Source organism: Leptodactylus fuscus, chromosome 1 (genome assembly GCF_031893055.1).
Source record: "Leptodactylus fuscus isolate aLepFus1 chromosome 1, aLepFus1.hap2, whole genome shotgun sequence".
Lineage (NCBI taxonomy): Eukaryota > Metazoa > Chordata > Amphibia > Anura > Leptodactylidae > Leptodactylus > Leptodactylus fuscus.
The window spans coordinates 46,719,486-46,744,182 of NC_134265.1; positions in this window are offsets into that span (position 1 = coordinate 46,719,486).

Consider the following 24,697-nt stretch of genomic DNA (forward strand, 5'->3'; position numbering starts at 1 on the left):
TTGAAAGTGAAAAGTTACATTGTTATAATTTGGGGTCTATTCAGGTAGAGGACTAGGGGAGGTGTAAAAAACAACAACAAAAGTCATAGTAAAAAAGAGAATTCTCTACATTGAAAAGAAACAATCCTTTAAAAACTATTACAGTCCTCTACGTTGCAACAGCAGGAAGGAAAAGTCTTGGGATTATGGAAGTCGCAGGTTTGAAAGACATGTTAATGATATTAAAAGACATGTTAAAAATATTCAAAACATCCCTGATTTATTCAGTATCAAGTACGAGTGCCGCAAACAGAAATACTTGCACTTACATACGTTGCATGCTGTCAATGAGGTTATTGATGGTAGTCTGAGCAATGTTATGCCATGCTTAATGCACTTGGACAAGAAAATCGTCAAGATTGGCTTCTGGCAGCTCCCTTTACAATCACTGACCAACGGGGTCCTAGATGTGCTCGATGGGAGACAAGTCTGGAGACTTTACATGACATGGTAACATGTTTAGGCCGCACAGCTTATACAACCAACATGTGGCCTGGTGGTATCCTGATGAAAAATCACTCCTTTGAGAGTTTGGAGAAATGGTCATGCCACTGATTCCACCACCCATCGCCGTCATGTTAAGCTGTTAACTAGAAGGTCCAACTAAGGGACATTATGCCACCCCACACCATAATCCTGGGAGTAGGACCAGTGTACTTTTCTTTTGTAAAGGTCCTTTCATTACCTAGACCATTATTACCATCATTACATCTGAGACAAAAGCAAGACTCATTGCTAAATGGATAAACTTCCATTCCAGTCTCCATTGCTATGTTGCTATGCACTATGGCAGCCTTTGAGAGCAGTGGCATGAGGTCAATGGAGCACACGTAGCTTAATGTCTGGCTTGGAGCCCAGCGGTGTGTTAATGTCTTCTGATGGTTTATGTTGACAGTGTTTGCCACCATAGGCTTAGGGTGTGACATCCAATTTCACTTGCAGTGCAGAATTGATCTGTCCATCGTGAGAAAGTTGACAGGCAGAGTGCTGGAGTCCAACTACATCAGCCCCAGGTTTCTGTATACGTGTGGTCCAGGGCGGGTCTGGAGTAAGCCTCAGCTCCATCTGTGGGTGCTGGCTTATTACTGGGGCCATACAAGGCTGTAGAGCCTGCACTTCAAGGCAGTTCCAGGGAGTGAGAGGAGGAGTCTGGGTCTGTCCTGATACTTGTCTGAATTTTTTTGTTCATTTGGCTACAGTAAGCTACATGTATAGTTAGTTTATTGTTACTGTTTAGTTGTGCCAGGGTCCAAGCCATGGCATAACACCAAATGCATTGTGGTTCTGGACACATCACCAGGAATGGGCAAGTATGCCTTGATTTTAATGCTACACCTGTGCTACACCTTCTTTAAGGCATGTTTTTCTTGCCGTTTCCGTGTTGAGGAGTTTATATACAGTAGCGTACAAGTGAAAGTTTCCTCTACTAATGGAAAGGATATATAGAAAAACCTGGAACTGGCAGAGCGCTAAAGGCAGCAAAATCCGTAATGGACTTGGAAAATAAAATAAAAATGACGATATGCAAGGTTAAGATGAATTGGTTCTGTTTTATTGCTCCAAGGACATGAACAACAGCTTAAAACGGCTACGCGTTTCGACACCGGGCGGGTGTCTTCTTCAGGCCAAGCAGGAAGTGTCCAGCAATAGCCTTAGAACCAAGTCACAAGTTTCCTCTACTAATACACCAAACACTAGTGGTCAGAAACTGGCTACATAAAGTGTCCAAATTATGCTACAACATTGCTACCCTATCAGTGTGAATAAGTGCCACATCATACTACCATACACTACCCATACACCAGTGCCACACACCCTGACCATATTGCAGGTCACAGGTCTTGTGCTCCATCTCTGTCTAGGGTGATGTGTCAGGAACATATATTTAGCCCTCTTGGTGGAGGGCGAGGAGCCCTTGGCTTTTGATTTCCTCCTTACTTGGCCATGTGGACAAATAGATTAAAGTCAATGTGACCCACACACAGAAAATACAGGTCAAACCCAGAGATTTCAGGTATGAGCTGATATGTGAAGTGCTTTAGGTTTATGAACCTTCTGTGCTGAAGTAAATCAAACATAGTATAATACGGTATAATGTGGTTAGAATACTGTAACAAAGTGCAATTTATATGTTTTATTGCTTTGCTTTATTACTTATTCAAACTGAAAACTACAAGAATAAAATGTGAAAATGCACAGAATCTGGAAACTCAGATGTGCCTGTCAGAAGAAGAATACAGCCGAAATAAAATTTAATTTTGTGATACTTTATTTAACTCTACAGAAGCTAAAGTGTCTGGGATATGTTTCTAAAGGTAGATATCACTATACAGATACCGTATTACAGATAGAGCCATTGCTAGGGTGTTAAAAGATCAAGGCGTGTGTTTTGCCTCCCATTCGAAAAACATTTGCATCTGTATACATGGATGGATGGATGGAGGATGGGTGGGTGGATGGATGGATAGATAGATAGATAGATAGATAGATAGATAGATAGATAGATAGATGATGGGTGGGTGGATAGATCGATAGATAGATAGATAGATCGATAGATAGATAGATAGATAGATAGATAGATAGATAGATAGATAGATAGATATTGGACACAGCTTGTCTATAACACAGCCCAGCAGGCCTATATACAGGGGCTCAGGGACATGTTTGATAGCATATCTATAAATAATGCAGTAACCAGTCCAATCCAGTGACTGAAAGGTGGAGATGGGCGAACCGATAAGTGACAAGGTGGATTCAACCAAAATATTCCCAAATCTTTAGGTTGGTCCCAAACTCAGAAAATTTAAGAGTTTGACACATGCAAACTGGAAGTGAAATTATTATACTCTAGGATCTCTCCAGACTCTAGAGCCGTGATGGCGAACCTATGGCACGGGTGCCAGAGGTGGCACTCAGAGCCCTCTCTTTGGGCACCCATCTGTGGAACAGATTATACTGTGTGGGGGCCACCGTGGAGCAGATTGTACTGTGTGGGGGTCACTGTGAAGCAGTTTGGACTGTGTGGGGGTCACTGTGAAGCAGTTTGGACTGTGTGGGGGGTCACAGTTTAGCAGAAAGCTCTATAAAGCTCTATTCACATGACTGTATTTTGCAGGTCTGTAATTGTCTGCAATTGTGGATCCGCACATTATTAAAGTAAAATTCCCGTGTTGGCACTTTGTGATAAATTAGTGGGTTTTGGGTTGCAGTTTGGGCACTCGGTCTCTAAAAGGTTCGCCATCACTGCTCTAGAGTATAATAGGTGGTGGCTCAGGGAAGTTGTAAAAAAATAGCCTCTGTACACCCAGTGTGACCTGTCACCCAGGGGTGAACCTGCCCCTCTCGCCGCCCGAAGCGAACGAGAGAAAGCCGCCCCCCCCCCCCCGCCGGGGAGGGGCGGAGCTTAGCGGAGGGGCGGGGCTTAGCGGATGGGGCGGGGATTAGCGCCGTTCACAGGCATGAGAGCAGGCCTGCTCTCTGCCTGAGTGTGAGGGGGCGGGGCTTAGCGCCGTTCGCAGGCAGAGAGCAGGCCTGCTCTCTGCCTGAGTGTGAGGGGAGGCTGCCAGAGCAGCGCTGCTTCAACGGCCTCCCCAATCCACCGCTCCGTACTAAGCCAGTCCACGACAGCTTGTCCTGGACTGGCTTAGGGGAGCAAAAATGCCGCCCTCCCTGAGGCCCTGCCATAGCGCCGCCTGAAGCGCTCGCTTCAGGTCGCCTCATGGGAGGTGCGGCACTGGTGACCGCCAAGGTCTAAATCACTGGCCTTAGTAGTGACCATGGGCACATAATGTCACTCAGGAGCCCAGAAGATGACCCAGAGAGAGCCGCGGACACTGAGTTATTTTTTTACGCCTCCACTGGACTTCCATCTATTATACCCTGGGATCTGAAGAGACCCCAGAGTATAATAACTTTACTTTTGGTTCTATGCAAACTTGTTCGAACTGAAAAACTGAATGTAGGTAAGGACAATGTGCAGGTCTCCATTTGGGCTGGTGCGGTGCAGAAAGGCCTGGTGGTGGTAGTAGTCTTTCCTCTGGAGCATATCCTAATGGTCTTCATAATATAGCGTAATATAGTGTAAAATAGAGCTTATGCATGTAAACAAATGCAAAAGATGCAAGGCCTTCAAAGAGAAATCCAGAAATCACACAAAACACTGCTAAAGTTATATGGGGGCACTTACTAACTCATTAATAACACTAACAGTCCTTTTTTTAAAAAAAAATTGCCCAGAAATCCCCTTTACAGCACTGCAGCACTATACAGAGACTGTCATCACTCACATTTGCAGCATCCTAATAGGCACTGTCAAATGTTTTTGCTATACAAACTAAACATTTGACAGTGTCTATTAGGATGCTGCAAATGTGAGCGATGGCAGTCTCTGTATAGTGCTGCAGTGATGTAAAGGGGATTTCTGGGCAAATTTTAATTTTTTTTTAAAAAAGGACTGTTAGTGTTATTAATGGGTTAGTAAGTGCCCCCCATAGAACTTTAGCAGTGTTTTGTGTGATTTCTGGATTTCTCTGTGAAGGCCTTGCATCTTTTGCATTTATTTACATGGTGTAGCTTTGTGCTGCAATGCATTCTGGTAGTTGTAGGCTCTCACACTATCTCCAGCTCACTCTTCTCCTTCCCCCTTTCTAATACCCCATCCCTGTCTCCCTAGCTATTCCTCCCATTGCTAGCCCTTCCTAACTCACTCAGTCCACCCACCTACCCTATTATACTTTACCTGTCTTCTTTCTGCGGGGAACGCACAGCACTGTGCCGTAGCCTTCAATACTTCTCTATTGCGCAGGCTCCCAATATGCACAATAGAGACGTATTGTCGGCTTCAGCACTAAGCCAGGACTCTAAGCATGCACATGCCGACGTCAACGAAGGTGAAGGAGCCATTTTGGACATGGAAGCCTATACAGGAAGAAGATAGGTCATTATGATGGTGTGGATGGGGGGAGTAGTAATAATTATAGTCCCTGGGAATATAGGTAAATAGGTTTTTTTGATTGATAATGTAATGTAGAATATTGGAGGGGGAAGGTGAAGGGTTTTAGGTTTATCCCGGACAACCCCTTGAAGGTCCCAAGTTTCCAAAAGTTGTTTATTTTGTTGAAGATTTTGCTGCATTTTTTTAGCCAAACCCAGGAGTGACAACAATAAGAATGGGAAATTAAAATAAAATAAAAATTCAACTAGAGATGAGCGAACACTAAAATGTTCGGGGTTCGAAATCTGATTCGAACAGCCGCACACTGTTCGACTGTTCGAACGGGTTTCGAACCCCATTATAGTCTATGGGGGGAAATGCTCATTTCAGGGGTACGCAACATTCGATCAAATTCTACTTACCAAGTCCATGAGTGAGGGTCAGGCTGGATTCTTCTCCCTGCGCAGCGTCTTCGCTTCCTCTTCCGGCCTTGAATTGACTCTGCTAGGCATCGGGCCTGGGCAGAGCTGACTGCGCATGCCCACACTACAAGCGGACATGCGCAGTCGGCTCTGCTCAGGCCCGATGCCTAGCAGAGTGAATTCAGAGCCGGAAGACGTTGCGGGGAAGCTGCACGGAGAAGACTTCTAAAGGTAGGAGAAGAACCAGCGTTGATTGGCCAACTGTATAGCATTCTGCCAATCAACGCTGGTTCTGCATCGAATCTTAACTTCGAACAGTTAGTAGTACTCGATCGAGTACCTACTCGATTGAGTACTGCTCGCTCATCTCTAAATTCAACCAAATATGCAACAACAACAAAAAAGCAGCTTTTGCACAATGTTTGGTCTTAGCCTAAAGAGGATCTGTCACCTCTCCTGACATGTCTGATTTAGTAGATACTTGCGTTCCTATGATACAACACCTTTGGGGTATCTATTTTAAGAATTCGATAATGTTGCTCTGAAATTCTTACTAGAAATTTAAGAATAAGTTGCCAGCAGGGTGTTACCAGTTGGGGATGTGCCCCTGTAAATTCTGACACTCTGCCCAAACAGCGCTGCCAAACCGCGTAGGGATATAGTTTATTAATAGTAGGAATAGCAGAGGAAAAGTACAATACAGAGTTATAAGAAAAGATGCTCTGGAAATTGTTATTTGCTAAAGCGCACATGTCAGGAGAGGTGACGGATCCTCTTTATATCATTAACTTTGAAATGAACCTCAAATAGCACCTGAGCGGCCTTTGACTCGGGGTCACGTATTCTATATGTGAAAGCTCTAGAACATTTATACTGGTAAAGATATTCATTCTGAAGAGAAAGTCATTGCAATAAAAACAATTATCTGCCGCTCACTAAAATAAACACAAAAATCCCCTCATCACAATGCAATAAAGCTGAGTGCTCGAAAGCGCGGCGTCTCACAATCACACAACTCAGATATCACATTAGGAATTAAAAAAACCCAAGTAATTTCACATGTATGATCTACTTAAGAGGATCCACTTGTCTCAACCATAACAAATCAAAATGAAAGGTCTGCCGCTATATTCCATTTTTAGATTACATTTCCGCTGCTGTATCCAATTATTAAAGGAGTCAAATAGAATATTTTTAATATCTATATCACATAATATGGTTGCGATTTCTTACACTTTCCTAAGGACAGATTGTAGACTAAAAAACGTTAAGTGTTTCCGAAACTGAATAACAGTCAAGCTGTGTTAAATCGGCGATATTTATAGAAATTCTGCAATTATAATGCTAATGTTTTTACATTTTTTCACTTAAAGTCTAACTAAACTTTCTGACAACTTTAGATTTCCGGCACTATTTGTGTTATTATTAAATTTTGTAACATACTTCATTAACAAATTTTGGATTATTTCTGTGATATCCTGCATTTTTCCTTGCTTACATATTAAGAGTAGGGTTGAGCTGATCTTGACTTTTCAGGATCGATTTTAAAATCCGATTTCCGATCATTTTTCATTCGAACCCGATCTCGATCCCAATTCCGATCCCAATGCAAGTCAATGGGATTTTTTTATTAATCGGAGATAGGATTTTAAAAGCAATCCTATTCACTATACAGCATGGAATCTAACAATTGAACGCTTTAATTGTTAGAATCCATCATGTGTAGTGAATCACTAAGTAGCCAGAGGATTTTTTTTTGAATCCTCTGGCTACTTAGTCCCCCCTGGTGTCCACTTACCTGCAGAGATGGCTGCTCCGGTGTTCTTCTTCGCCTCACTGCCGCTTCACGCAGCTCTTCTCGCCTCACTGCCTCCCAGGTTAGGAGAGTGTGGGCGGGTACTGGGAGGGGACGTCACGTCACCTCGCCCTGTACCCGCCCACACTCTCCTAAGCCACAAGCCCCGCCTTCCTAGCTCTTTAAACACTAACCTGGGAGGCGGCAGCAGCGAGGCGAGCAGAGCTGCGTGGAGCGAAAGCGAGGCAAAGAAGATGGAGAACACCGGGCACCGGTGGAGGTAAGTAGCTACTAGAGATGTTAGTTTAGTCTCCCATTAGAATGAATGGACGCAGCCGGCGCGCAGGGGGTTAAGGCTGTGTGCTGGCTGCTTCCATTCATTTCTATGGAACTGCAGCGGAGCCTTCACACTGAGTATATACTCGACTTAGAATGAGTGGAGCGTTTACTCAGTGTGAAGGCTAAGCAAAGCATTGTGGGAAATAGTACCGATATCGATCCCACCTAAAAAGATCGTGTTCGGAATTCCAATTGCGACCGTGAAATTTTCTCGATCGCTGATCGGAATCCGATCTTTTCCGAACACGATCGCTCAACCCTAATTGAGAGCTGTTTCCGCCTCTCACTGAATGGTACTGTGTATGGAGCATGAGGATATGTAAGAGATAGGGAAAATAAGGGGAGGGTCACTTCAAACAGTTATATCTCAGATGTACAAACTTGCTTTTTGTGTCATATGAAAGAGAAGATTCACATTAAGGTTACAGTGCTATCTATGGTATTTCCAGAGATAACAGCAGTTGAAAATACAGTCAGAAGAGGATATGCAGCTATATAATACAGAGTTAGGCAGGGAGGTATTGGATGATTTAAAATAACAGTTACACACTCATTTTTTTAAAAAAATGTAGATTGTGAGCCCCATATAGGGATCACAATGTACTGTTTTGTTTTCTTTTTCAATTTAAGTATGTCTTTGTAGAATGGGAGGATATCCACGCAAACACAGGGAGAACATCCAAACTCCTTTAAGATGTTGTTTCTGGTGGAATTTGAACTCAGGACTGCAGTGCTGCAAGGCTTCAGTGCTAACCACTGAGCCAACGTGATGCTCCAGTTACACACTCATTTTTCAACGAATCTCAAATTTTATTTTTTGTATGTGTAGCTTGCATGTTGCCATTGCAAAAATCAAAGAAAAACAAAAGAAAAAAAAATTTAAAACATTGATTACGGCTGAACATCGAGGGCTGGCTTCAACTTCTTGACGCACCCTTTCAATGTTTCCGGGGTCCTTGCCATTCGGTCATGTCTTCGTGCAGTTCCAGGTCTCAAAGAACCAGTTCGTTGAAAGTGATTCACCCACTTCATTATCGTGTCAAACTTCGGAACATGACCATGATGGCTAACGTTGAAATTATTCCAGAAACGTCTCTGTGTTTGAATGACAGAACGGTTCATTTCAATAAAGGTGTTGTACACGAACACACGATGCTCTATTGGCCACGTCTCCATTACTAGTGAAATGGCGGCTCCTGACGAGCAGATACCCCCACTCTTTACCCACCAAAATTATCCCCACCTTGCGTGGCGCCCCCTTTCAAATCATCCATACCTCCCTGCCTAACCCTGTATATATGATATAAAAATCCTAATTTTGACTGTGTTTGTGATCTCTCTAAAATGATATAGATAGCCCTACTACCTTAGTGTCACATGAAAGAAAGTAATATCCTCTTTCATATGACACAAAAAGCAAGTTTGTATGTTTTATAATGTCCATGATATAACTGATTGAAGTGACCCTCCGCCACCCTCATTCCCTCTACATATTACACAGCTCCGTACTCCATGCACAGTAACATTCAGTGAGTGGAAGAAGCATCTCTCAACAAAGAGACATGGAGAAGAATGAAACAATGCAGAATTTCACAAAAAGGATCAAAAATTTGTTAATAAAGTATATTACAAAATGTGTTAATGACACAAACACTGCGACAAAATGATTAAGTTATTATAAGGAATTGTCTTGTTAGAAAGAACAGTGTTATAAAAATTTCAACCTGAGACGGGTAACAACATTGTCCCTGTACAAAATGTTCTGTAATACTCTGTAATACAGGGCCTAAAACCTCATGCACTTGACACTCAAAAATGTCCGTTTTCATAATGATGAGATTCAGTAGGTGTATTAACACGTCAAGTTTTTTTTAAAGGAAAGTGAATAATATGTGTCAAAAAAATGGAACATGTCTTATTTTTGTCCATTTTCACAGCCTGACAGATCCAATACAAATCAAAGGGTCCCTATTTAATGTCTCCTTGTGATGGCCTTTAAAAGCATTTTTTAATGGGTGGTTACAACTCCAATTCCAAAAAAATTGGGATGCTGTGTAAAGAATAATAAAATAAGAATGCAATGATTTGGAAATCTCCCATAACCATATTTTCTTTACAATAGAACAGAGAACACATATCAGAAGATGAAATTTTTCCATTTCATTTGAAAACATTGACCCATTCAGAAAAGAATGGGAATGACATATCTAAAAAATTGGGGGCGAGTTTAATAAAAGACTGGAAAAGTAAATGGTAATAATGAAAAACCGGATCAACGTTCAGTCAAGTCACATGACTGTATATAACAAGAGCATTTTAGAGAGGCAGAGTTTCTCAAAAGCAAACATCGCCAAAGATTTCGCAAATCGTAAAAAAAAAAATTGCAGAACATATATCATCAAAAGATTCAGAGAAACCCATGTGCAAAAGGGACAAGGCCAACGGTCAATATTGGATGCTCGTGATCTAGGAGCCCTCAGGTGGCACTGCATTAAAAATAGGGATAAATTGGTAAATAATAATAATAACTATTTATATAGCGCAAACATATTTTGCAGAACGTTACAAATCAGACGACACATGAACAGACAATATGAGACATTACAATGTGACAAAGAAATAAATCTATCAAACACTAGGAGTGAGGGCCCTGCTCGCAAGAGCTTAAATTCTATGAGGGGATAGGGGGACACAAGCTGTAAGAGGGTAAACAACATGTATCTCAGGAATACTTCCAGAAATCATTGTCTGTGAACACAATCCATTATACAATCCACAAATGCAAGTTAAAGCTGTTTGATACAAAGAAGAATCTATACATCAACACAATCCAGAAATACTGTCCTCTTTTCTGGGCCAAAGAGCTTGCCTTCAGTCCAGACCTTTCATCATAAAAAAACATTTGGCGCATTACGAAATAAAAAATCTGTCAAAAATGACCCCGGATAGTTGAGCAGCTAGAATCCTTCATCAGACAAGAATGTAACAACATGCTTCTCCCAAAACTCCAGCAATTGATCTGTTCACTTCCCAGGTATTTACAGATTGTTGTAAATCATTTTTTAGAGTTGCTGCCATTAATTTCTAAATGTGTTAATGTTTTCAAATGAAATGAGAAAATGTCTAATTTATTATTTGTGTTATATTATGAATAAAATATGGTTATATCATATGCCCACTGCACTTTCAGTGTATCATTAGCAGGCTCTGTTTCCTCCCCTCTTTCCCTTGCTGTTGGGGTTCCTCAGGGCTCGGTCCTAGGCCCCCTGATCTTCTCTCTCTCTATACAGCCCCCATTGGACAAACCATCACCAGACTTCGCTTCTGGGACCATATTTTTGCTAATGACACCCAATTATACACATCTTCCTGTGACATCACCCCTGCACTCATACAGAGCACCAGTGACTGTCTTTCTGCTGTCTCACATATCATGTCTTTGCTGTATCTGAAACTAAATCTCTCCAAGACTGAACTACTACTGTTTCCACCATCTAATAGATCTGTCCCTGATATATCCATTGCAGTCTCAGGCAGCAGGCCCATTGCCTCGGGGTTATGTTTGACTCAGACTTTTCCTTCACCCCCCATATCCAATCACTCACATGCTCATGTCATCTCCACCTCAAAAACATCCCCAGAATGTCCTTATCAGGATACATTAAAGACACTTACTGTTGCCCTGAATCATTCTTGCCTTGACTACTGCAACTCCCTTTTAATCAATCTTCCCCTTACTAAACTCTCCCCTCTACAATCTATTCTGAATACAGCATCCAGGCTCATCTATCAGTCTAGACGCTACAGCGATGCTTCCAGTCTGTGCCAGTCACTACATTGGCTGCCTATTCTTTACAAAATACAATATAAACTTATCACCCTCATCCACAAGGCTCTCCATAACCTTGCACCTCCCTACATTTCCTCCCTCATCTCTATCATCCAAGCTGTGGTGTAGCTGAGCAGAGCGCACAGGCAGCACTGCTACATCTCGGCATAAGAATGCATTGACCAGCGTTGATTGGCCGAATACCATACAGAGTACATCATTCGGCCAATCAACGCTGGTTCTGCCAGAGGAGGCGGAGTCTAAGATCGGTCCACAGCAGTCTCCATTCTGGTCCGATATTAGACTCCGCCACCTTACAGACGAGCCTTCGGCAGAACCAGCGTTCATTGGCCGAAAGCTATACTCTGTGTGGCATTCGGCCAATCAACGCTGGTCAATGCATTCCTATGGGAAAAAGTCAGCTCACGCATATCGCAAGCTGACAGGGATCCCGACCAGATAGAGCCCCAAAGAGCTGGGTGAGTGACATTCCCACCTAAATAAAGGTAATCCCTAGCTAACCCTGCCTGTGCATCTATCCCTGTCTCACAGTCACATAGTTCACAGTCTCAAATTAACCGAATGTTAAATCCACCATTTGTATAAAGTGGAGGTCACCTGATTTAGCCAGCCAATTACTTTTTCCAATTTTTTTTCGATGCCTCCGTTGTCGTAGTTCCTGTCCCACCTCCCCTGCATAGTTATTGGTACAAAAAAAGCACCAGGGAAGGTGGGAGGGGAATCAAATTTTTTAGTGCGTTTGCCTCGTGGTGTTCGATTGGAATCGAATACCTCGAACGGCTTGATATTCGATCGAATATCTATTCGATCGAACAGTGTTCGCTCATCTCTTATTATTATTATTATTATTATTATTATTATTATTATTATTATGGGTTTGCTTGTGTTACAAGATACAGTCCTACTCTTGTGCATGGGCTTTATCTGGCACTGAAGCCCAGTTCATTTCACTTGAATAAGGTTACACAGACAGAGCCCTTGAACAAGAGTAATACCGTCTCTGGAAATAACCAGACCTTTTTTTGGATCCCAGACAATTCTTTTTATTACAGTACATACAGATCAGCTCCTGTACTGAATATGGACTCTTCCTACTAATGGTCAGTTTAACAAACAAATCTATAATGTATATCGATTCTTCAAGGTGTGCTACATCTCTGAGACTTAACATAGCGGAGTAGTATAGATGGTGTTACATTTATCAAGCTTATCAAAGTGGACGCATGTTCAAAGTTTCTGCCAATGAAACCGCTAGGATTTAGGAAAAAACAGGTATAAGAAGCTATCCAAAGAACAGCAGCTATGAGTCAGGGCAAAATTCAACACAGACCTGGCAAGAAATTCCCCTAAAAATACGCCCTTTCTTCTCATTAAATTTTCACTAGACCCTTCTTTGCACATGTATTTTTAATTGACTGTGTCTATGGGAACTTCTGCCCAAATCCCAATATTTGAAAAACTCCGTCCTAGTTTTGTTGTACAGGAGGCTGAACGGCACAGTTTTCATTTAAAACCCTTCCGACATCATTATTCAGGTTTCATATATATTTTTGCACAAATCAATATAGAAAAATGTATTCTTTGCTATTCTGCAGTGTGCCATTCTTCTGTATGTATTCCTTCCTTGTCCCTGGGGCATGTCCCTATACAGTATACTCTGACATTGTCACTTCATTGCTGATATCCGATTGTGTAAGGATATACCCTAGTGACAGGGGAAATGCTAATGCTCAGTTGTCAATTGATGAATACATTATCAGGAGAAATAGAAGAACTCGGAGGTTTTTGCGAAAAATTATTGTGAAATCTAAGTATTTACTAAAATAGATGGAGAATGGACAGTTCCCCATAAACAATACAATGTATTGTCTGAATGCGCTGTGTCAATAGCTCCTATGCAAAATGATGTTTCACTATGGTAACAGACTACAAACAATTTGTGTAGTCTGATCCTGCAGTCACATTCTCTTTCTTTCAAGCCAACATATGATCAAAGTTACACTAGGATCACACTAGTGTCCGGGAGATCCTATCCTAGACTATAAAGGGGTCTGCCAGTTTTTGGATGGGTTTCCACCCAAAATTGTTGGAGAGAAAAGTCCTGCTACTGTAACATCTCTGCCTGTTCGGGTCACTGCACCACCCTCTGCTCGCATGCTGCGGCGCAGGAGGCGTGTGCAGTTTGAGAATCTGCTTAAAGTTTTTAGTTGCACTGTGTGAACACGGCTCTAGTCCTTAATTGGATTTGCACCACACCCGTCTTCTGCCAAGGTTGCCTCTGTCCATTAAGTGGTTAATCTGGCCTTGCCCTTTGATTGACAGCCTGCCTTCCTGTGAACTCCATGGGCGGGTTCTTCCTCCCTATTTAGCCTTGGTTCCCATTCACACCAGTGCTTGTTATTGCCATGCGCATACCTGCTCTTACTGTACCTGTTGCTTATACTATTATACCTGACCTTTGGCTTTTCTCATTGACTATTCTCTTGACTCCGATTTGGCACTGCATCGCTCTCCTGTTACCGAACCCTGGCTAGCTGACCTCCCTTTGTTGTTGTTCGTCTTGTCTGCGTTTTGTCTTTCACATATTCAGGGAGGGTTTGTCTTCGTGGTTGTCGCCTATTACCTAGGATAGGGCCTGGCAATAGGAAGGGAAAGTGGGGGGCTTCAGCTTAGGGCTCACTGTCTCTTGTGCCCCTCCCAGGGTTTAACAGTTCTGGGAATTGCTGTCTTAGCAATTCCCTTACATAATAACAAGCCCAAAAACCTACATCCATTGCTTCCCTACAGATAGCATGGATCCTATTCAGTGCTTTGCAGCCAAGTTGGAAGGTTTGACCGGCCTGGTAGCTGAGCTAGCTAAACAGGTTCAGACCCTAACTGAGGCTGCTGCATCATCCCCAGCTGTTTTGGCACCTTACAAGGTCAAGATGTTACTCCCGGATCGTTTCTCAGGGGACCGTGAAAAATTTGAGACGTTCAGTCGCTTGTATTTTCGGATTAATCCACATGTGACTCAGGCCCAAATGGTGGGAGTGGTTATATCTCTGCTACAGGGGGACCCACAAGCTTGGGCCCTTAAACTCCCTCCTGATGCTGATGAGTGGTCTGATGTGGAAAAAATTTTTAAGTCTCTGGGCTCTATCTATGCTGAGCCAGACCACATTGCGCTTGCGGAATCTCAACTCCTCACCATGCGGCAGGGAAAACGCTCTGCAGAGGAGTATTGCGCAGAGTTCCGTAAGTACAGTATAACTGCAGGTTGGTGTGAGTCAGCTCTAAAGGCTCACTTTAAAAAAGGTTTGTGTGACCGTGTTAAGGAGCTCTGGGTTGGTCACCCAGATCCCCCGACGCTTGAGAAAGCCATGACTTTGGCGGTCCGTATTGACCGCAAGATCCGAGAAAATTTAAAAGAGAGAGTAGGGTCTGTTGCCTCCAAGTTTTCTGTCTCTTCCTCTCTCTCCTCTGAAAAACCTACCTTTCCTCCCATCACTTCTGGTGAGGAACCCATGCAACTGGGAACTATGGACGCCAAGACACGACGAGAGCATCGTCTCAGGAATAACCTCTGCCTGTACTGTGGTTCCTCTGGTCATGTCATCCGAGACTGCTCTATCAGACCCTTGTCACCTGCACAAAGACTTCAGTGCCTGAGTGGTAATCAGAAGAACCACTCAGGAAACCAGGTATTTGGTGGGAATAACAATAAGATGTTGTTATCTGTGTCTTTGTCCTCTGGGGACAGATCTGTTTCTGGCAAGGCCCTAGTTGACTCTGGGTCTGCAGCAAATTTTATTAAATATTCAGTTGTTGAATCTTTGGGCATTGAGCTTTTGCCACTGGACTCGCCTATGTCTGTTACGGGAGCGGATTCTACTCCACTGGCCAGAGGTAAAGTCAGGTTTAAAACCCCCTTGATCTCTTTGCAAGTGGGTTCTACACATTCAGAGGTCATAAGCCTTTTTGTTATGGAGAATCTCTCTGCTGATGTTATTTTGGGGTTCCCCTGGCTGAAGCTCCATAACCCTATTTTGGATTGGGGTAAAAAGGAGTTGGTAAAGTGGGGAGATCAGTGCTCATCTCACTGTATTGCTTTACATTCTGTAGATTGTGTCACTGTGGAGAAGGTCTCAGCTACTAAAAGTTGGGAGCGCCCCTCCGGTATTAAAACCTGGTGGTATCAGAAATGCCGGATGAATAAAAAATGTTTGCCTGGTTCTCAAGTGTCTGTGGTTCAAGCAGAACCAAAATACAAGGCAGGGAAAACTCAGAATCCCTCTAGAGCTGGTTTGTCTGGTGAGGGTCCGGTGGCCCCTCATAAAAGGGGGGGTACTGTAACATCTCTGCCTGTTCGGGTCACTGCACCACCCTCTGCTCGTGTGCTGCGGCGCAGGAGGCGTGTGCAGTTTGAGAATCTGCTTAAAGTTTTTAGTTGCACTGTGTGAACACGGCTCTAGTCCTTAATTGGATTTGCACCACACCCGTCTTCTGCCAAGGTTGCCTCTGTCCATTAAGTGGTTAATCTGGCCTTGCCCTGTGATTGACAGCTGCCTTTCTGTGAACTCCATGGGCGGGTTCTTCCTCCCTATATAGCCTTGGCTCCCATTCACACCAGTGCTTGTTATTGCCGTGCGCATACCTGCTCTTACTGTACCTGTTGCTTATACTATTATACCTGACCTTTGGCTTTTCTCATTGACTATTCTTTTGACTCCGATTTGGCACTGCATCACTCTCCTGTTACCGAACCCTGGCTACCTGACCTCCCTTTATTGTTGTTCTTCTTGTCTGCGTTTTGTGTTTCACATATTCAGGGAGGGATTGTCCTCGTGGTTGTCGCCTATTACCTAGGATAGGGCCTGGCAATAGGAAGGGAAAGCGGGGGGCTTCAGCTGAGGGCTCACTGTCTCTTGTGCCCCTCCCAGGGTTTAACAGTTCTGGGAATTGCTGTCTTAGCAATTCCCTTACAGCTACCTGATAAAAGGAATTGCAGTCAAAAGAAAACAAGTTTGGTTCAGGTGGTGCAGGTATTGCAGCTAGTTGACTACCTATCCTTAGAACAGGTCATCAATTTAAGATGATCAGAGTTCCATCACAAGGGCCCCTATCCGCTCACCTATATAAAAAGGCTGCAGTGGCCACTTGGGCACTGCAGCATCTTCACTTCTTTTTTTGGATGGAAATTCAGTGAACCCCATTATAGTCTATGACGTCCACAGGTTTCTGCAGGTAATCGCTTTTTATGCAGATTGGGTTTCCATTTTTTGGTCCCCAAGTGGACCCTAAGAATAGATACTCGAACGCAGGTATAAACCTAGAGTTTAGCCTGATGAAGTGCTTCAGTCTCTCTGCATTCCATTTATCCATCTCCGACTGTGTAAGCTGTCAAAGTGCCCTTTTTTTACGATGGTGAATTAAAGCTTGAATATTTTACTTTTGGTTGGTGAGTGCCCTGTTTCTCTTTACAATATTTTTTCAATACTTTTTTGATATTTCTTTGAACAGTGACCACCACCTAGATACCACATCACCTTAACTGCGATTCATGTTTTGTTGCCATATACACATTGAGGTGTTGCATTTTAACACAGAATGGTGCCACTACCTTCATACATCTTTTTAAGTTGACTAGAGTTTAGTCTTCCTATAAGTAAGGGAGAAGCATCATAGTGTGGGCAGTGTGTGCCTACTTCTGACATAGCAAGGGAAAGTGCCGCTCTTTCACAATGAAGTACCCTCCCCCCTGGGACTATTAAAATTGTCTTCAGCTATATTCACCGATCCCTGGGTTTGGTAGTATCCCAGGTGGAGAGTGCACAAATTGCATGCATACTATGTAAACCCAAGCAAGGCCTGGTTCACATCTGTATTTGGTATTCTTTTTGGGGAGTCTGCATGGGGACCCCCGCAAACGGATTACCGAATGCATTGACAAGCGATGAGTAATGAAACCACACGGACCCCATAGTCTATAATGGAGTCCGTGTGTTTTCCACGCGGTGTCCGCACAAGTCAGAGGAAAGTAGTTGATGAAGTACTTTACTCTCCGCATGACATATGCAGACACCGCACAGAAAACACACGGACCCCGTTATAGTCTATGGGGTCCATGTGCTTTCATAAGCTCACTGCTTGTCAATGTGTTCCGTATTACATTAAGGGGGTCCCCCATGTAGATTCCCAGAACAGAATGCCGAACCCAGATGGGAACCAGGCCTAACACTACAAACTGATTGAAATTGAGAATTCCTATGAAATATCATTCAGCTGATAATCAGACCATTAAAAGGTTGTGAAAACTTTAGCATGGTGGGTGACCACAATCTTTATACAGCCCATGGCCCATGGCAGTCTTACTCCATCACTGGTGCTCACACATATAGGATAACCATGTTGTGCCAGAATATGTTGTTTTGAAAGCTGATCATCTTGTAGCACACATATAGGGACATGCCCAACCAAGAGGAGTAAGTAAGAAGGAATGCATATGTGGATTATGCTGGACTAGCATGTATCACCATATCTTGTATTTTACTCTACTATGTTTCCTATGTATTAGGGCACAGTAAAAAAAAAACAAAAAAAAACAGAGTGCACATTATAATTTTTTTTTAAATTAAAATATTCCAGTGTATTCCTATGTAGTGGTATAGGCAGAAGCCTTCCACGTAAGATAAATACCAGGTGCTCCTCCTGACATATACCTCCACTGTAGGCTGAGAATTATATATGAACGCCTTACTATTGAGCCAAAACCATCTCTATATATCATTTTTTATTATCAGAAAAGGAATGGCTTTCCATGTAGAATCCTGTTCAGAGACATCGCTGACCTTTGCAACACTAAATTCTAACATTTTCCAGGCAAACAATACTTGAAAGCATTTACTGCTCATAAACGAATCCGATTTATTACATTGCGTCTGTATACACATTAATGCTACTTAACTAGATTTACTATATGGTATGTCCTTAATTTGCAACTGTGACTCATATAAACTTTAAGAGCTGATGTGATGTGCTACACAAAGCCCTGTAAGATTTTATGTCAGCTTGTATCAACCGGAAGTCCATTTTCCCACAGGGGATATAGTCATGTCTTGTCAAAAGGCATCATATCATGGAAGACCCATTCTGATTTCTTCATCTTACTAACTTTAAGCAGAAAGAAGGAAAAATCAGAGTAACATCTCCTATTTTAGGAAACAATACAGAGAGAAAGCTGAGATGACACACTACTTGAGACGCTTACTAAGTACTTACTGGAGACAAAGACATTTTTTCCACTAGGATTCTTGGAAAATAAATTGAGATTGACATTAGAAAAAGGACTGTTTTTTTTTTTTTTTTTTTTTGCATTAATATTAAGCTTTTTGCCAATGTAATTATTAAAGTTTATCCTTAGGATAGGCTATCAATATCAGATTGGTGAGGATCCGACTCCCGGAGTCCCCACTTATAATCTGACTGGGGCCCACGGGGCATCAGCGTAAACATTCCCTTCTTTGGTTACTAGTACTAGAACGTTAAAGACAAAGACCACTGTGCAGGTCAATATGTGGTCTCTATTGGAGTAGGGGAGCACTACTTAAAGAGGACCATTCATGTCCTTGGGCACACGCGGTTTTAATACCACTAGAAAGCTGACAATGCGCTGAATTCAGTGGCTTTCCCATTATGTGCCCCTGCTGAAGATCTATCGGTGCCGGTACCATAGCTCTTCACTGTCAGAAAGGTGTTTGTGACTGTCTTTGAGAAACGCTACACATGGTACTGTATGTAGCTCTATACTGTGAGGGTGCGTTCCTTACTGCCCGACCATGACACTGAGCAGTGAGGACCCCCCCACACCTCCTGACAGTACTTGTCCATAGACTAGTACTGGGGGGAGTGTTCTTCACCGCTCAGCATCATCGCTGGGTAGTAAGGAACGCACCCTCACAGTACAGTGCTACGGACACTACTGTCAGGAGGGGCGTTCCTCACAGACTGTCAGAAATGCCCTTCTGACAGTGAAGAACTATGGTAACGGCACCAATAACTCTTCACCAGTGGCACAGAACATGAAAGCCGATCACTGCACTGTTGGCTTTCTAGCGGTATATAAAACCTGCATGTGCCCTAGGACCTGAAAGGTGCTCTTCAATGTACAATAAGTCCAGAAGAGAATCTGAACTGAACAACTATAACATTCTCACCATAGCCATTTTAGTTTTTGTTGTTATTTTACCGGTATTGGCAAGGCCATTATCATACGTACAGACATGTTCCTGGTAAATAATAGAGTGGGGTCGTGAACTCCAGAGAGTAGGGATTGCATGGTTGACTCCAAATCGGCTAAGGTGGATTCTCGGGCGGACAGTATGTTTGTACCTGCTGATCTGAGAGGTTTGCAAGGATTACGAGGCTTCAGAAGTTCTTCTAAAGTGGTTGGGCATGATTTCAAAAACATGGCTGCTTTCTTCTTCTGTTGGTCACATGGCCATACTGCAGCTCAGTCCCATTAATTTTAATGGAATGGAGATGTGACATTGGGAAGTTGTTTTTGGAATAAAAGGTCATTAAGGTCATCAAGAAAACTTAAAATGTATTTTCCATTTTTTTAGACAATGAGCGGAGGATGGGGCACATCAGAGTATGTCGGGGTTGTTTGGTTATGAACATCATTGCATTATTTTGAGCTTGCTGAATGCAATGTATTTCTCTATCTGGAAGACCTACATGTAGGACAATACAGTAGTACAGACATGAGGTTATGAAGGCATGGACCATCATGGAGACCTCTTCTGTTGGAATAAGGTACGTGATTTTTGTAAGTACGAAGATTTGATCATTGGAGATACCTGATTCCTGAGAGACACTTCCCCACAGAGTCTGATCTTTGATGACTTGTGTTTCATAGACATTGAGGTGGTGGATGTGTGAGTTGCTATTTTGCCATAAGTGTTGACTGGCAGCCATAAGAACATCAGTGTTGTCTCTGTTCACCTTTAGCCAGCTGGCATCCATCTATTCTTGTAGTTCAGCTGGGCATGGATTTAGAATTTATTCGAAACTGAAAACTATTCATTCTTTTCTCATTACACCACAGAAAAATGTCCATAATAATAGAGCAAATCAGTCTTGTAAAATTTGTGCAAATTTATTAAAATTAAAACAAGATTGAGATTCTCTAGTCTGATAAAACCAGGATTAAATTCTTTGGTGTGAATGTGTGGAAGAAACTGTACAATGCTCATCACTTGGCCTGTACTATTTCTGCAGTGAGCCAAAATATTGTCAGCCTGGTTATATGGGGACAAATTTTAGTTGCGAGATCTTGAAGGCTAGTTATGACCCAGGGAAAAATGAATGGAGCAAAATACAGAGGGATCCTTGATAAAAAAATGTGCCCCAGAGCCCTCTTGGCCTCAGACTTGGGTGAAGGTTAACCTTCCAATATGACAAAGACTTGAAGCATAAAACCAAAATAATGCAGGAGTGGCTTTGGGGCAAGTTGATGGATGTCCTTGAGTGGCCCGGCCAGACCCCAAACTTGAATAAAAAGGAACATCTCTGGGGAAACCTGCAAATAGCCAAGCATCAGCACTGCTTATCCAACCTGACAGAGCTTGTAAAGCTCTGCAAAGATAATAGGAATATTTCTGAAATACATGTGTCCCAAGACAGTAGTGTCATACTCAACCAAGGCTGTAACAACTGCAAAAGATGCCTCAATAAAGATCAAAATAAAGGACCTAATGACTTATGTACTTGTTTAGAGATACCCTTAGACTTTGCATCCTGCCAGAATGGGATACAATAGAGGAGCAGCTCATAAATTAGTGGTGGCATCTACTTAGTTATGATGGCACCTGTTCTCTTACTATGGCTTCAAATGGTAGAATCCAGGCCTGTCCCAGCCACATCTATCACACTATAATGGCTAGGACACACATGTAGGATGTCTCCTATCTATTGTGAGAAGGTGACAGGCAGAGTGCTGGAGTCCAGATATATCAGCCCCAGGTTTCTGACATATGTGTGGTCCAGGGCAGATCTGGAGTAGGCCTCAGCCCAGGTGTAGATCCTTAGCTCATTACTGGGCCAGAAAAAGGCTGCAGATTCTGCATTACAGTGCAGTACCATGAGATGAAAGGAGTTGTATGGTTCTGTCCTGTAACCTCGAATCCGGTGAGTGAGCTTGTTTTGTTTGTGTGGCTGGTAGTAAGCCACATGTATAGTTAGGTTATCAATTCTATTTAGTTAGATGCTCAGACGAGCAGGTTTCTTATTTTGTTTTGCCTGAAGTTAAGACTGTATTTTGTTTTGCTCATTTTGTGCCTGAAGTCAAGGTTTATTTATTTTCCTATGTTTCTAAAAAAAAAAACAGTTTGCTGCACGTTTTGTGTCCCTGTCTTGACTGTTTGGGTCCGCAACACTGCTTCTACCGAGGTAACTTCTCCTCACTATGGACACACAGGATGGGTCTACTGCAAACATTCCACAGTGGGGCAGGCCATGGCTCCCAGCCATGATGTCTAAATGGCTGTCCCAGCTTTCAACCATTGCATTGCAAATGTTGAAAACCAAATCTGCAACAATAATTGACATGCAGAACAGCACAAGATTCTTTGCAGTGCATTTTCTTTCTGCTTTGTGGGGATAGGATTTGTTTAATTCCTACCTGTTACACTGCTACTGTATGTTGCAGTGAGATGGACATTTCAAGAATGCCATGTACGTCCCGGGACTAAGGGTACCCTAGTATTATTAATACTAAGGACCCACACTGTATTATTGGCTGCTGCGGAAATGGAGCAGAAAAAAAGTGCTGACTTTTACCATTACCAGCAAAGTGAATAAGATTTCATTAATCTCATCCACACAATGGAGAAAAAAAAGAGCTGCGGAAAAGCTTCATTAAAAAAATAAAAAGCACAATGTATTTAGTTTAGCCAAAGAATCCCAAGTGTTTTCCCTATATATTTAATAGGGTAAGATAAAACGCATAAAACATGCAGCAAAAACTGTGTCTGTCACCTGAGCCGAGCGTATATTGACTAAAACAACGATATAATGGAGTCAGTGATTCGCAAGGGAAAAGAGTGACTGATTCAGGCGACCCTAACCTATCTGTCTACGGGACTGGGTTGATATGTTGGGTTTTCATGACAGACTGCATTTAATAAAGTATCGCACATTTCTACAAACCTGATAAAGCGTTGTCATTGTGGAGTGCTGCCGATTAATGAACTGGAAACAATATATAAATTTAGGAATAAACCTACTACTTAACAAAATGGGGACAAATTTAAGTACTTTGATACTTATAGTATTGTGGAAAAAATATCACTGGAATTCCAATGTCATCATAATGAAATTAAATATTAGCCTAAGGCTAAGGCCCCGCGTGGCGTTCCACAGCAAAATATCGGCAGTGGCAACACATCGCGGTTCTTCTCGCAGCGCTTTAGACAGAAAGTTTGCAGAGTTTCCTCTGCGGACGTTCTGTTTCAATTATACCTATGGGGAAACTGTTGGCATTTCCATGAGTATAATTGACATGTTGCGATTTCCAAAACTGCATCGGTTTTGGAAATCGTGGCATGTCCGCACCACGGTTTTTATCACAAAGTGGGCATGGGATTCACTAGAATTCCATCCACTTTGCTCTGACTATAAAACAACGCATTTTTTTCCGCAGCTTTACACCACATGGGGCTCCAGCCTAAGGCTAAGGCCCCATGGGCCGTATCCGCAGCACTAAAGGGCTGCAGGAAGAACTGTTGCGTGAACGCATTGCGGTTCTTTCTGCAGCGCTTTTAAGAGAAAGTTCACAGAGTTTTCCTCTGCGGACTTTTTCTTAACATTATATCTACGGGAAAGCCGCTGGCGTTTCCATAGATATAATTGACATGCTGTGATTTGCAAAGCCGCATGAATCCCATCCACTTTGCCTGCACTGTACAACGCCGTGATTTTTCCCACAGCGTCTCCGCTGTGGGCAAATCGCAACGTTTCCGGTCACTAGGGCCTCAGCCTAAAGGGGTATTCCAGCCAGGGGTAGTTATGACCTATTCAACGCAGAAAAGATGGATTGATGGGTGTCCGACCTCTTGACTGTTTCCATCAATGTCATAGACTTAGAATGGAGTGACAACGTACTTACTTGATCCTTTATGCCATTCAATCTCCTCCAAATTGTGGTCTTATGACTGAATGGATTGTTGCGATCAGTATGAGAATGAATGCAGTGATATTTGAGGCATGTTCCTAGTTAGAATACTCCTTTAAGAAACAACAAAGACACATTCCCCAAATTGTATGAATGCTCACATTTATCAAAATGGGGCTAACAGAATAAATTGTTGTTTTGTCAATATCAACCTATCCATGAAAATGATGACACACGATCAAAAAACAACTCCCACTGTGATGGCAACCAATATTGGGCAAAGGACTCAGGTTATGGCCACTACAAATCCTATCCATAGGCCACAGCAAAAACCACCCAATATCTGGTTATATTTGCAGCAGAAACCTGCAGAAGAACAAAACATTATTCATGTTCTGTAACTTTGTATCCAACTGTTTTTTTATTCCCTAAATTCTTGTAAAACGGTACGGATTCCAAAAAGATACATTGTCCAGGTTACGAGATTGTGTCAAGATTTCTTATATCTGCCAACATAACTAAACAGGTTATTTTATGTAATCCTTAATGCTATCAACTCCTAAAAGAAATCTGATCAAAAAGAGTCCAAAATAAGAATGTGCAAGATAAAATGAAACGTCTTTGAGAAAATGTTTCATCTTATGAATGCCATTAAGATGCAGGCTGTTCCGTTTAGCCGCAGATTTAAGATGACTGAAGAGTTCTTAGCGGGCAGAACACATACTGTTGATTAAGGTAGATTTTTTTTCTTCTACCTATGGAATAAATGACCGGAGCGCACGGGTCAAACAATACAGATCAGGAATGAAAGGATTCTTATTTCCAATCAAGTGACAATTACAGGTTATCAGCTGGAGAGAAGATCAGAAATTACTTTTTTTTTCAATTGCTTTCCTTTGCATGCATTACCGTATGTTAGCCCGGAGATTATACATTATGGGTCATTTTTCGTTTAGGTTTTTCAATAATTGAGCGTGATTATTTCAGCTGGATATGACGCCATAAAACCAATGTATGACTGAAGTTTCATTATTGTTTCTTCTATAGCCATAATGGAAAGTCTTTAACTCCTCCAGTATATGCAGGCCTCTAAGTGTATATGTATGTGTATACCATGACCTGCTTTGTGTTATAAAAGATATGGTAGAATAAAATAGGCAAAAAT